General features: G+C 40.5%; 1 non-coding gene across 1 annotated transcript; it reads right to left on the reverse strand.

Annotated features, from left to right (window-relative positions):
• Window positions 1-657: 657 nt before the first annotated feature.
• LOC148562260 (small nucleolar RNA R71) lies at window positions 658-765 on the reverse strand. The gene has a single exon (XR_015888203.1). It is a non-coding gene; the product is annotated as a small nucleolar RNA R71 (small nucleolar RNA).
• Between the last annotated feature and the right edge of the window lie 12,183 nt (window positions 766-12,948).

Raw genomic sequence — 12,948 nt, forward strand, 5'->3', positions numbered from 1 at the left:
ATTTCTTCCTTTACATCACATTCTTTGTCTCCCCCTTCTCTTCCACTCACAAAGGGATCCCTATACTGTGGTATAAAGGATCTCTATTATTATTATCATTTTCCTGTCCATTCTTCCTTGTCATATGAGCAGGAGCAAGGATAAGAACATTCTTGTGGAAGCAGATCCAGAACCTGAAGGACTCTGAAGAGAAAATTAAGAGAAGCTAAAATACAACAATCCAGAGATAACCTTTCAAAAATTTTCGAACAGGCAGAGGAGATGGCAGCCGAAAATAATAATAATATAAGGAAGATGCTTGGTGACTTCACTGCACCTAATTCCAATTTACATGGAAGAAGCATCTCCATTCCTGCCATTGGAGCAAACAACTTTGAGCTAAAACCTCAATTAGTTTCTCTGATGCAGCAGAACTGCAAGTTTCATGGACTTCCATCTGAAGATCCTTTTCAGTTCTTAACTGAATTCTTGCAGATATGTGATACTGTTAAGACTAATGGAGTAGATCCTGAAGTCTACAGGCTCATGCTTTTCCCTTTTGCTGTAAGAGACAGAGCTAGATTATGGTTGGATTCTCAACCTAAAGACAGCCTGAACTCTTGGGATAAGCTGGTCACGGCTTTCTTAGCCAAGTACTTTCCTCCTCAAAAGCTGAGCAAGCTTAGAGCTGATGTTCAAACCTTCAGACAGAAAGAAGGTGAATCTCTCTATGAAGCTTGGGAAAGATACAAACAGTTGACCAAAAAGTGTCCTTCTGACATGCTTTCAGAATGGACCATCCTGGATATATTCTATGATGGTTTATCTGAGATATCAAAGATGTCACTGGACACTTCTGCAGGTGGATCCATTCACCTAAAGAAAATGCCTGCAGAAGCTCAAGAACTCATTGACATGGTTGCTAATAACCAGTTCATGTACACTTCTGAAAGGAATCCTGTGAGCAATGGGACACCTATGAAGAAGGGAGTTCTTGAAGTTGATACTCTGAATGCCATATTGGCTCAGAACAAAATATTGACTCAGCAAGTCAATATGATTTCTCAGAGTCTGCATGGAATGCAAGCTGCATCCAACAGTACTCAAGAGGCATCTTCTGAAGAAGAAGCCTATGATCCTGAGAACCCTACAATAGCAGAGGTAAATTACATAGGTGAACCTTATGGAAACACCTATAACTCAACATGGAGAAATCATCCAAATTTCTCATGGAAGGATCAAAAGCCCCAACAAGGCTTTAATAATGGTGGAAGAAACAGGTTTAGCAATAGCAAGCCTTTTCCATCATCAACTCAGCAACAGACAGAGAACTCTGAACAAAATGCTTCTAAGTTAGCAAATCTAGTCTCTGATCTATCTAAGGCCACTGTAAGTTTCATGAATGAAACAAGATCTTCCATTAGAAATCTGGAAGCACAAGTGGGCCAGCTGAGTAAAAGGATCACTGAAATCCCTCCTAGTACTCTCCCAAGCAATACAGAAGAGAATCCAAAAGGAGAGTGCAAGGCCATTGACATAAGCGCCATGGCCGAACCTGTGAGGAGAGGAGAGGACGTGAATCCCAAGGAGGAAGACCTCCTGGGACGTCCAGTGATCAATAAAGAGCTTCTCTCTGAGGAACCAAAGGAATCTGAGACTCATCTAGAGACCATAGAGATTCCATTGAACCTCCTTATGCCCTTCATGAGCTCTGATGAGTATTCCTCTTCTGAAGAGAATGAGGATGTCACTGAAGAGCAAACTGCCAAGTTTCTTGGTGCAATCATGAAGCTGAATGCCAAATTGTTTGGCATTGATGCTTGGGAAGTTGAACCTCCCTTGTTCATCAATGAACTAAGTGATTTGGATCAACTGACATTGCCTCAGAAGAGACAGGATCCTGGAAAGTTCATATTACCTTGTACCATAGGCACCATGATCTTTAAAGCTCTGTGTGACCTTGGTTCAGGTATAAACCTCATGCCCCTCTCTGTAATAGAGAAACTGGGAATCTATGGGGTGCAAGCTGCTAAAATCTCACTAGAGATGGCAGACAGCTCAAGAAGACAGGCTTATGGACAAGTAGAAGATGTATTAGTAAAGGTTGAGGGCCTTTACATACCTACTGATTTCATAGTCCTGGATACTGGAAAGGAAGAGGATGAATCCATCATCCTAGGAAGACCTTTCCTGGCCACAGCAAGAGCTGTGGTTGATGTTGACAGAGGTGAAATAGTCCTTCAATGGAATGAGAACTCCCTTGTATTCAAAACTCAAGGATCTCCCTCTGCAACCATGGAGAGGAAGCATGAAAAGCTTCTCTCAAAGCAGAGTCAACCAGAGCCCCCACAGTCAAACTCTAAGTTTGGTGTTGGGAGGCCACAACCAAACTCTAAGTTTGGTGTTGAACTCCCATATCCAAACTCTAAGTTTGGTGTTGGAGAGTCTCAACAAAGCTCTGCACATCTGTGAGGCTCCATGAGAGCCCACTGTCAAGCTATTTGACATTAAAGAAGCGCTTGTTGGGAGGCAACCCAATGTTTATCTAATTCTTATTTTTATTGTTTTTCATGTTTTCTTAGGTTCATGATCATGTGGAGTCACAAAATAAACAAAAAAATCAAAAACGGAATCAAAAACAGCAGAAGAAAAATCACACCCTGGAGGAGCATCTGTCTGGCGTTCAAACGCCAGAACAGAGCATAGTTCTGGCGCTGAACGCCCAGAATGGGAGCATCCTGGCACTGAACGCCCAGAACAAGCATGGTTCTGGCGTTCAACGCCAGAAATGGCAGCAAAGGGGCGTTGAACGCCCAAAAGGGGCACCAACCTGGCGCTGAACACCCAGAGTTGTGTGCAAGGGCATTTTACATGCCTAAATTGGTGCAGGGATGTAAATGCCTTGACACCTCAGGATCTGTGGACCCCACAGTATCCCCACCTACCTCATCATCTCTTTTCCCATTCATGATCATCCCTTCTACTTTCCATTTACCACTCACATCCATACACCCACTACCTTCAAAATTCAACATCTCTCTGACACCCAATCCCATCCATATGGCCGAATACACACTCCCATCCATCTCCTCCATATCTTCTTCTAATTCTTCTATTCTTTCTTCTTTTGCTCGAGGGCGAGCAACATTCTAAGTTTGGTGTGGTAAAAGCATAGCTTTTTTGTTTTTTCCATAACCATTGATGGCAACTAAGGCCAGAGAAACCTCTAGAAAAAGGAAAGGGAAGACAAAAGCTTCCATCAAGGGTCTATAGCTCAGTGGTAGAACATTTGACTACAAATCAAGAGATCCCTGAGATACCTCAGGGGATACATTTTCTTCCACACAATTATTGGAAGCAACTAAGGGTGGAACATCAAGAGCACTCCATCATCCTTCATGAAATCAGAGAAGATCTAAAAGCAATGAAGGAGGAGCAACAAAAGGCAAGGAAAAGACATAGAAGAGCTCAAGAACATCATTGAAACGCCATCATCACTAAGGTGGATTCATTCCTTGCTCTTATTTCTTCTGTTTTTTTATATGTTATGTGCTTATATATGTTTGTGTCTTTATTACATGATCATTAGTAGTTAGTAACTTTGTCTTAAAGATATGAATGTCCTATGAATCCATCACCTCTCTTAAATGAAAAATGTTTTAATTCAGAAGAACAAGAAGTACATGAGTCTCGAATTTATCCTTGAACTTAGCTTAATTATATTGATGTGGTGACAATGCTTCTTGTTTTCTGAATGAATGCTTGAACAGTGCATATGTCTTTTGAAGTTGTTGTTTAAGAATGTTAAATATGTTGGCTCTTGAAAGAATGATGACTAGGAGACATGTTATTTGATAATCTGAAAAATCATAAAAATGATTCTTGAAGCAAGAAAAAGCAGCAAAGAACAAAGCTTGCAGAAAAAAAAAAAAGAAGAAAAAAATAGGCGAAAAAAAAAATAGAAAGAAAAAGAAGAAGCAAGCAGAAAAAGCCAATAACCCTTAAAACCAAAAGGCAAGGGAAAATAAAAAGGATCCCAAGGCTTTGAGCATCAGTGGATAGGAGGGCCTAAAGGAATAAAATCCTGGTCTAAGCGGCTAAACCAAGCTGTCCCTAACCATGTGCTTGTGGCGTGTAGGTGTCAAGTGAAAACTTGAGACTGAACGGTTAAAGTCAAGGTCCAAAGTAAAAAAAGAGTGTGCTTAAGAACCCTGGACACCTCTAATTGGGGACTTTAGCAAAGCTGAGTCACAATCTGAAAAGGTTCACCCAATTATGTGTCTGTGGCATTTATGTATCCGGTGGTAATACTGGAAAACAAAGTGCTTAGGGCCACGGCCAAGACTCATAAAGAAGCTGTGTTCAAGAATCATCATACTGAACTAGGAGAGTCAATAACACTATTCGAAATCTGAAGTTCCTATAGATGCCAATCATTCTGAACCTCAATGGATAAAGTGAGATGCCAAAACTATTCAAGAGGCAAAAAGCTATAAGTCCCGCTCATATGATTGAAGCTCTGTTTCATTGATAGTTTGGAATTTATAGTATATTCTATTCTTTTTATCCTATTTTGATTTTCAGTTGCTTGGGGACAAGCAACAATTTAAGTTTGGTGTTGTGATGAGCGGATAATTTATACGCTTTTTGACATTGTTTTTAGTATGTTTTTAGTAGGATCTAGTTACTTTTAGGGATGTTTTTAATAGATTTTATGTTAAATTCACATTTCTGGACTTTACTATGAGTTTGTGTGTTTTTCTGTAATTTCAGGTATTTTCTGGCTGAAATTAAGGGACTTGAGCAGAAATCAGATTCAGAGGTTGAAAAAGGACTGCTGATGCTGTTGGATTCTGGCCTCCCTGTACTCAAAGTGGCTTTTCTGGAGCTACAGAACTCGAAATGGCGCGCTTCCAATTGCGTTGGAAAGTAGACATCCAGGGCTTTCCAGCAATGTATAATAGTCCATACTTTGGCCAAGAATTGACGACGTAAACCGGCGTTCAATGCCAGCCTTCTGCCCAAATCTGGCGTCCAGCGCCAGAAAAGGATCCAAAACCAGAGTTGAACGCCCAAACTGGCACAGAAACTGGCATTCAACTCCACAAATGGCCTCTGCACGTGCTACACTTAAGCTCAGCCCAAACACACACCAAGTGGGCCCCGGAAGTGGATTTATACATCAATTACTTACTCATGTAAACCCTAGTGACTAGTTTATTATAAATAGGACCTCTTACTATTGTATTAGACCATCTTTGAACGCATTGTTCTTAGACCATAGGGGCTGGCCACACGGCCATGCCTGGACCTTCACTTATGTATTTTCAACGGTAGAGTTTCTACACTCCATAGATTAAGGTGTGGAGCTCTGCTGTTCCTCAAAGATTAATGCAAAATACTAATGTTTTCTATTCAATTCTTCTTATTTCTCTTCTAAGATATCCATTCGCACCCAAGAACATGATGAAGGTGATGATTATGTGTGACACTCGTCATCCTTCTCCCTTATGAACGCGTGCCTGACAAACACTTCTGTTCTACATGAAATAAGCTAGAATGAGTATCTCTTAGATCTCCTAACCAGAATCTTCGTGGCGTACGCTAGAATGATGGCGGCATTCAAGAGAATCCGGAAGGTCTAAACCTTGTCTGTGGTATTCTGAGTAGGATTCAATGATTGAATGACTGTGACGAGCTTCAAACTCGCGATTGTTGGGCGTTAGTGACAGACGCAAAAGGAGGGTGAATCCTATTCCAGCATGATCGAGAACCGACAGATGAATAGCCGTGCCGTGACAGGGTGCATGAGCATATGATTCACTGAGAGGAGGGGATGTAGCCACTGACAACGGTGATGCCCTTGCATACAGCCTGCCATGGAAAGGAGTAAGACTGATTGGATGAAGATAGCAGGAAAGCAGAGGTTCAGAGGAACGAAAAGCATCTCCATTCGCTTATCTGAAGTTCCTGCCAATGAATCTACATAAGTATCTCTATCCCTTTTATTGTTTATTTTAATCTAATAAAGTATCATGTTTAAATCCGCCTGACTGAGATTTGCAAGGTGACCATAGCTTGCTTCAAGCCAACAATCTCTGTGGGATCGACCCTTACTCACGTAAGGTTTATTACTTGGACGACCCAGTACACTTGCTGGTTAGTTGAACGGAGTTGTGTCCACACATAGTAAAGAGCCATAATAATGATTCCATACAATAACAAAGAGTACTACATTAATGTGATCACAATTTCGTCCACCACTTTCACATTAACAGGTATAGGGAGTTTTTCAATAACTTCTATTTTAGCTTTATCAACTTCTATACCTCTACATGACACTTTATGCCCAAGAACTATTCCTTCCGGAACCATGAAAGGGCACTTTTCCCAATTCAACACCAAATTAGTTTCTTGGCATCTTTTCAAAACAAGAGTTAAGTTATGCAAGCAAGTGTTAAATGAATTGCCAAAAACAGAAAAATCATCCATGAAGACTTCTAAGAATTTTTCCACCATATCAGAAAAGATGGAAAGCATACACCTTTAAAAAGTGGCTGGGGCGTTGTACAGCACAAAGGGCATCCTCCTATAGGTAAAAACTCCAAATGGGCATGTGAAGGAGGTCTTCTCTTGATCCTTGGGGTCCACTACTATTTGATTGTAACCAGAATACCCATCCAGGAAGCAGTAATAAGCATGGCCTGCTAGTCTTTCCAACATTTGATCAATGAAGGGCAGAGGAAAATGATCTTTTCTTGTTGCATCATTCAATCTCCTGTAGTCTATGCACATTCTCCACCCAGTTACTATCCTAGTGGGGATCAACTCATTCTTCTCATTGTTGATGACTGTCATTCCTCCCTTTTTTTGGTACAACTTGAACCGGACTCACCCAAGAGCTGTCTGAGATTGGAAAAATTATCCCAGTATTCCATAGCTTCATCACTTCTTTTTGAACTACCTCTTTCATGGTTGGGTTGAGTCTTCTTTGAGGTTGAACCACAGGTTTTGATTCTTCCTCCAATAAAATTTTATGCATACAAACAGCAGGGCTGATGCCTTTGATGTCCTCAATTATCCACCCCAAGGCTGTTTTGTGAGCTTTTAATACTTTAATCAACCTTGCTTCCTCATCCATGTTCAAGGAGGAATTTATGATCACTGGTAATGCCTCTGCTTCCCCAAGAAAAACGTATTTGAGGTGAGGAGGGAGAGGTTTCAACTCCTGTTTTGGTTTATCCACTTTCTTATCTTCAATGAATATTTCTACCACTTCCTCTCCTTGTTCTTTCTGATGCTCCAAATAGTTGTCTTCAAACATTTCTTCTACCAGCCCTTCTATCATATCCACATTCATATAGTTCTCTTGCTCTGAGGGGTGTTGCATTGATTTGAAGACATTGATTACCATTTGTTCATTATGCACCCTGAAGGTCATTTCTCTCTTCTCCACATCAATAGTGGTTCTTGCTGTGGCTAGAAATGGTCTCCCCAAGATGATTGAGTTGTTTTCTTCCCCTTCTGTGTCTAAGATTACGAAGTCTGCGGGGAAGATAAACTTTCCAACCTTCACTAGTAAATTCTCCACAATTCCATTGGGTGTCTTGATTGATCTATCGGCCATTACTAGTGACATCCTGGTAGGTTTGATTTCTTCTATGGCAAGCTTTCTCATCAATGATAGAGGCATCAAGTTGATGCTGGCACCTAGATCACATAAGGCGTTTTCCAATGTTATCTTGCCTATGGTGCATGAGACTACAAAACTCCCTGGGTCTTTGAGCTTTGGTGGGATACCCATCTGGATCACAGCGCTACATTCTTCAGTGAGCATGATAGTTTCCTTTTCTTGCCAACTTCTCTTCTTGTTGATTAGCTCCTTCATGAACTTGGCATATAGGGGCATTTGCTCCAGTGCCTCAGCTAAGGGAATATTTATCTCCAACTTCTTGAAAGTCTCAAGGAACTTATGAAAGTGTTGATCCTTTGCCTCCTTGTTGAATCTTTGGGGATATGGTAGTGGAGGTACAAAGTTCTTCTCTGCTTGTTGTTTTTGATTCTTGGTTGGCTCTTCAATTGCTTCATTCCCCTTTTTTGGAATTTTTGATTGTTCCTCATTTTCTTGAGTTTGCTTTGAAGTTTGCTTGCTTGCCATTGCATCATCAGCATTGGCTTCCTCTGCGTGTGTTGGCTTTTCCCCCCTCTATTGGCCTTTTGCTGTTCTCCACTTGCTTCCTTGTAGTGTCATTGTTGCTCATCAATGTTCTCCCACTTCTTAACTGTATTGCCTTGCATTCTTCCTTAGGATTTGGAATTGTGTCACTTGGCAGGGAACTTGATGGTCTCTCTGTTGCCAGGTGTTTAGAGAGCTGGCCAATTTGCCTCTCCATATTCTTTATGGAGGCTTCTTGATTTTTGGTTGTCATTTCTTGGTGTTTCCACATTTTGTCTATCAAGGTTTCCAAGTTAGTGATTCTCTGAGAGTCATGTGAAATTGGTTGGTTATGGGGTGTTGAAGGTTGGTGGTAAGTGTTTTGATTTGTGGGTTGGTTATTGGATGGATAATGGTTGGAGTTGGGGTGGTTGTTTTGGGGTTTTCTGTAAGGGTTTTGGGTGGTTTGCTGCTGGTTGTTGTTTTGGTTGTTTCTTGAGGTGTTTTGATTTGAATTTCTTTGCCATGGTTGTTGGTTTTGGTTATGGTTATCTCCCCACCTCAGGTTTGGATGGTTCTTCCATGAAGGGTTGTAAGTATCACCATAGACTTCATTTGATCCAGAATTTTGGTTGTGCATGTATTGGACTTGCTCCTGTTGTTGCTCCTCTTGAGTTTCTTCATTTGTTCCCCATGTGGTTGATGGTTGATTGGTGCTTACTGCTGCAACTTGGAGGCTATCAATCCTCTTGGCCATTTGCTCAAATTGTTGTTGAATCTGCTGCTGCATCAATTTGTTTTGAGCTAGGATTGAGTCCACTCCTTCCAACTCCATCACTCCCTTCCTCTGTGATGGTTGGCGTTGCCTTTGGTGAGCGAAGAAATACTGGTTGTTAGCTATCATATCAATGAGATTTTGAGCTTCTTCTGCAGTTTTCATGAGTTGCAAAGAGCCTCCAGCTGAATAATCCAAGGCCTCTTGAGTTTTCAATGTCAAGCCTTCATAGAAATTCTGCAATCTATCCCACTCATTGAACATTCCAGGGGGACACTTCCTGAGCCTTGTACCTTTCCCATGCCTCATATAATGGTTCAACCTCCATTTGGGTGAATGTTTGTACTTCAGTCTTCAATCTGATAACCCTTTGAGATGGGTAAAATTTGGCAAGAAATTTGCTCACTAGATCATCCCAATTGTCAATGCTGTCTCTTGGGAAAGATTTCAACCATTGGGTGGCTTTGTCTCTGAGAGAGAATGGAAATAGCAGTAGCTTATAGCTGTCAGGATGCACTCCATTGGTTTTAACAGTGTCACAAATCCTCAAGAAAGTGGACAAGTGTTGATTTGGATCTTCAAGTGGTCCTCCTCCATAAGAGCAATTGTTTTGAACTAATGTGATAAGTTGTAGCTTTAGTTCAAAGTTATTTGCATTAACATTTGGTGTATGAATGCTACTCCCACAATGTCTAGGATTTGCAAATGTGTAGGAAGCCAGAACTCTTCTCTGTGGTGGATTGTTATTGTTATTAGCTGCTCCTCCTTGTGGATTAGTTGGAATTGTTGTATGTTCCTCCATATCTTGGAACTCTTCTTCTTCCGAATCCTCTTCTCCAACAATGTTTTTCCCTCTTTCGGCTCTTCTTAATCTCCTGAGGGTTCTTTCGTCTTGTTCACAAAAGGTTGGTATAGCTCTCCTTGTCCCTGACATGCAAACAAAACATAAAAGTCATACAAAACCAGAAGGATAGCAATACTTCAATCCATGATGAAATTGTAGTTAGCTCAAGCAAAAATTCAAACAGTTAGTGGGTTAGTCCAAAGTTAGAGAAACAAAAAATAAAAATGCTAGATCTAGATCTCCACTTCACTTAATCATTGACAATCTATTTCAATCCCCGGCAACGGCGCCAAAAACTTGATGAGTATTTTCGGAAAACGAATTCCAAACACACAATCTAACCGGCAAGTGCACCGGGTCGCATCAAGTAATAAAACTCACGGGAGTGAGGTCGATCCCACAGAGATTGAAGGATTGAGCAATTTTAGTTTAGTGGATGACTTAGTCTAGCGAATAAAGAGTTGATTTGAGTGGTTTGTATTCGACAGAAGCTAAATTACATGAAATTAAAAGAGAGAGGGACAATTGGCAAGAATTTAAAGTGCAGAGAAATTAAAGAGGCTGAATCTTAAAGTGCAAGTAATATAAATTGCAGAAACTTAGATTGCAAGAAATGTAAATTGCAGAATCTTAAAGTGCAAGAAATGTAAATGGCTTGAATTGTAAAGGGAATTGGAAATTGGATTTGCAGAAATTAAACAAGGAAAAGTAAAATGCAATAGACAGAAAAGTAGAAGATGACTTGAATTAAACCGGATCTAAAACAGAAATGAGAAAAAGCTTGGTGTAGCAATGAAATAAGGAAATTGAAATTTAAAACTGTAGATTTCAGGACACAAGAGACTAGATAGCTGAGTCTAGATCTCACTGCCTTCCTAGATCCAGCAAGAACAATTGCAAAGGAAATAAGGAAATGTAAATTACAGAAAGAGTAGAAGAAGAAGCAATTAACAGAAATTAGAATTCAATTATGCAGAAAATTTAACAAGATCTCAAGGTGAGATTGAAACAGAAGTTCTTCAATTCTTCACCCAAGATCCGAAGCAAGAAAAGTAAAGAGTGCTTAAGCAAGAACAAGGAAGAAGAGAGATCAATTCTCCTCCCAAATTCCCTTGAATTAAAACAACAATGCCAAGAAATGTAAAGGTGAGCTCTCGCTGTAAGTGTTTTTCCCAATGCTAAAGGAAAGCTCCCGAAAACTTAAATCCTAAGCTATTTATACACTTTCTTCAAATGGTCTTCAAGCCTTGAATTGGGCCTTTGCTCTTGATGGAATTGGGTTGACAAAAGCCTCTGTTGATTGCACTTGGAGTTAGAGAGAAACCCATTGTGAACCGGGACATAAAGCACAAAAGCTTGAGTAAAAGTTTGAGGCAAACTTTTGCTCAAGCTTTTTATATCAGCCACCCCCTTTTGCTGATATCCACGTTTGAGCTAAAGTTTAAGGTCAAACTTTTAGCCAAACGTGGATCCCCTGGTGTGCATGTGTGGCGCCAACGTTTGCCAAAAAGCTTGAGGCAAACGTTGGTGCAAGCTTTTCTCCTCCAGGGTGTTGATGTGTGGCGCCAACGTTTGCCAAAAAGCTTGAGGCAAACATTGGCGCAAGCTTTTCTCCTCCAGGGTGTTGGTGTGTGGCGCCAACGTTTGCCAAAAAGCTTGAGGCAAACGTTGGCGCAAGCTTTTCCTCCAACCAATGTGAATTCACTCTTCCAAAAGCTTGAGCTAAAGTTTGAGGCAAGCTTTTGCTCAAGCTTTTTGTTCTCTCTTGCTCCTTGCCCTTTCTTCTTTCTTCAACCTTCTTCAAAGCTCTTTTCACCTATCATCAATCAACCAAACACATCAAAGCTATGCTCAAAATCATGAGTTTGTTATTCTTTCATAATATATGACAATTATAGCACAAAATCTCATGAAATTGCATTAATTCTTCCATGGTTGATTGAATCAAAGGAAACATGAAATTCTACTCAATTGGTTTACTTATGGCTCAAGAAAGTGCATAAAATCAATTGAAAACAAAAGAAAAAGACTAGTGAAACTAGGCTAAGATGACTTGTCATCAGCTACAAGATGCACTCTGGGCATATAGAACAGCGTATAAGACACCCATTGGGATGAGCCCTTTCTGCTTAGTATACAGAAAGGCTTGCCACCTTCCAGTGGAGGTGGAACACAAGGCTTTCTGGGCTATAAGGGAGTGCAATATGAATTTTGAAGAAGCTGGTACTGAAAGGAAGCTGCAACTAGCAAAATTGGAGAATCTTCGCCTAGAAGCATATGACAACTCCAGGCGTTACAAGGAAAAGATGAAGGCTGTCCATGATAAACACATAAAAAGGAGAGAATTCAAACTAGGGGAGTTAATTCTTCTATATAACTCCAGGCTAAGGCTTCTGCCAGGTAAACTGAGATCAAGATGGGAAAGTCCCTAAAGATTAGAAAAGGCAGAGCCATACGGAGTTTTTCACCTGCGTAATCCTTTTAGCTCTAAATTCCTCAAGGTCAATGGACATCGCCTAAAGCTCTACCATGGAGAAAAGATTAAGGATCCCAAAGAACTAGAGATTTTCCTCTTGGAAGACCCACCAACAGAAGTAGAATGAGCCTGAAGAGCGTCTAACTTAAGGACGTAAAAGCAAAGTGCTAGGTGGGAGACAACCCACCATGGTATGATCGTTCCGTTTCAATCTTAGTTTTATTTTACTTTATTCTATTTTTGTTTTTGTTAATGACTCTTCTCATAATCTCTGCATATAGACTGCATTTGCATTTTCATACTACAGATAAAAAAAAACACAAGCAACACGTAAGCGTCGCTGACGCGTCTGCATCATAGGTGCATTCGAAAGAAAAGAGAATTGAACAGAAAGTCACGCAAGAGCGTGGCTGGAAGCGTGCCTTAGGCACAAATTAAATATGCCCACGTGACCGCGTCAATGACGCGTCTGCGTCATTCTGAAAAAGAGCCTCCCATGCATCCGCGTCACCCACGCGAACACGTGGCTCTGTAAAATTGATGAGCGGATATTTTATACGCTTTTTGGGGTTAATTTCATATAGTTTTGAGTATGTTTTAGTTAGTTTTTAGTCTATTTCCATTAGTTTTTAGGAAAAATTCATATTTATGGACTTTACTATGAGTTGTGTGTTTTTCTGTAATTTCAGGTATTTTTCTGGCTGAAATTGAAGGAGCTG

Source organism: Arachis ipaensis, chromosome B6 (genome assembly GCF_059453495.1).
Source record: "Arachis ipaensis isolate K30076 ecotype BB chromosome B6, ASM5945349v1, whole genome shotgun sequence".
In the NCBI taxonomy this organism is placed as follows: domain Eukaryota; kingdom Viridiplantae; phylum Streptophyta; class Magnoliopsida; order Fabales; family Fabaceae; genus Arachis; species Arachis ipaensis.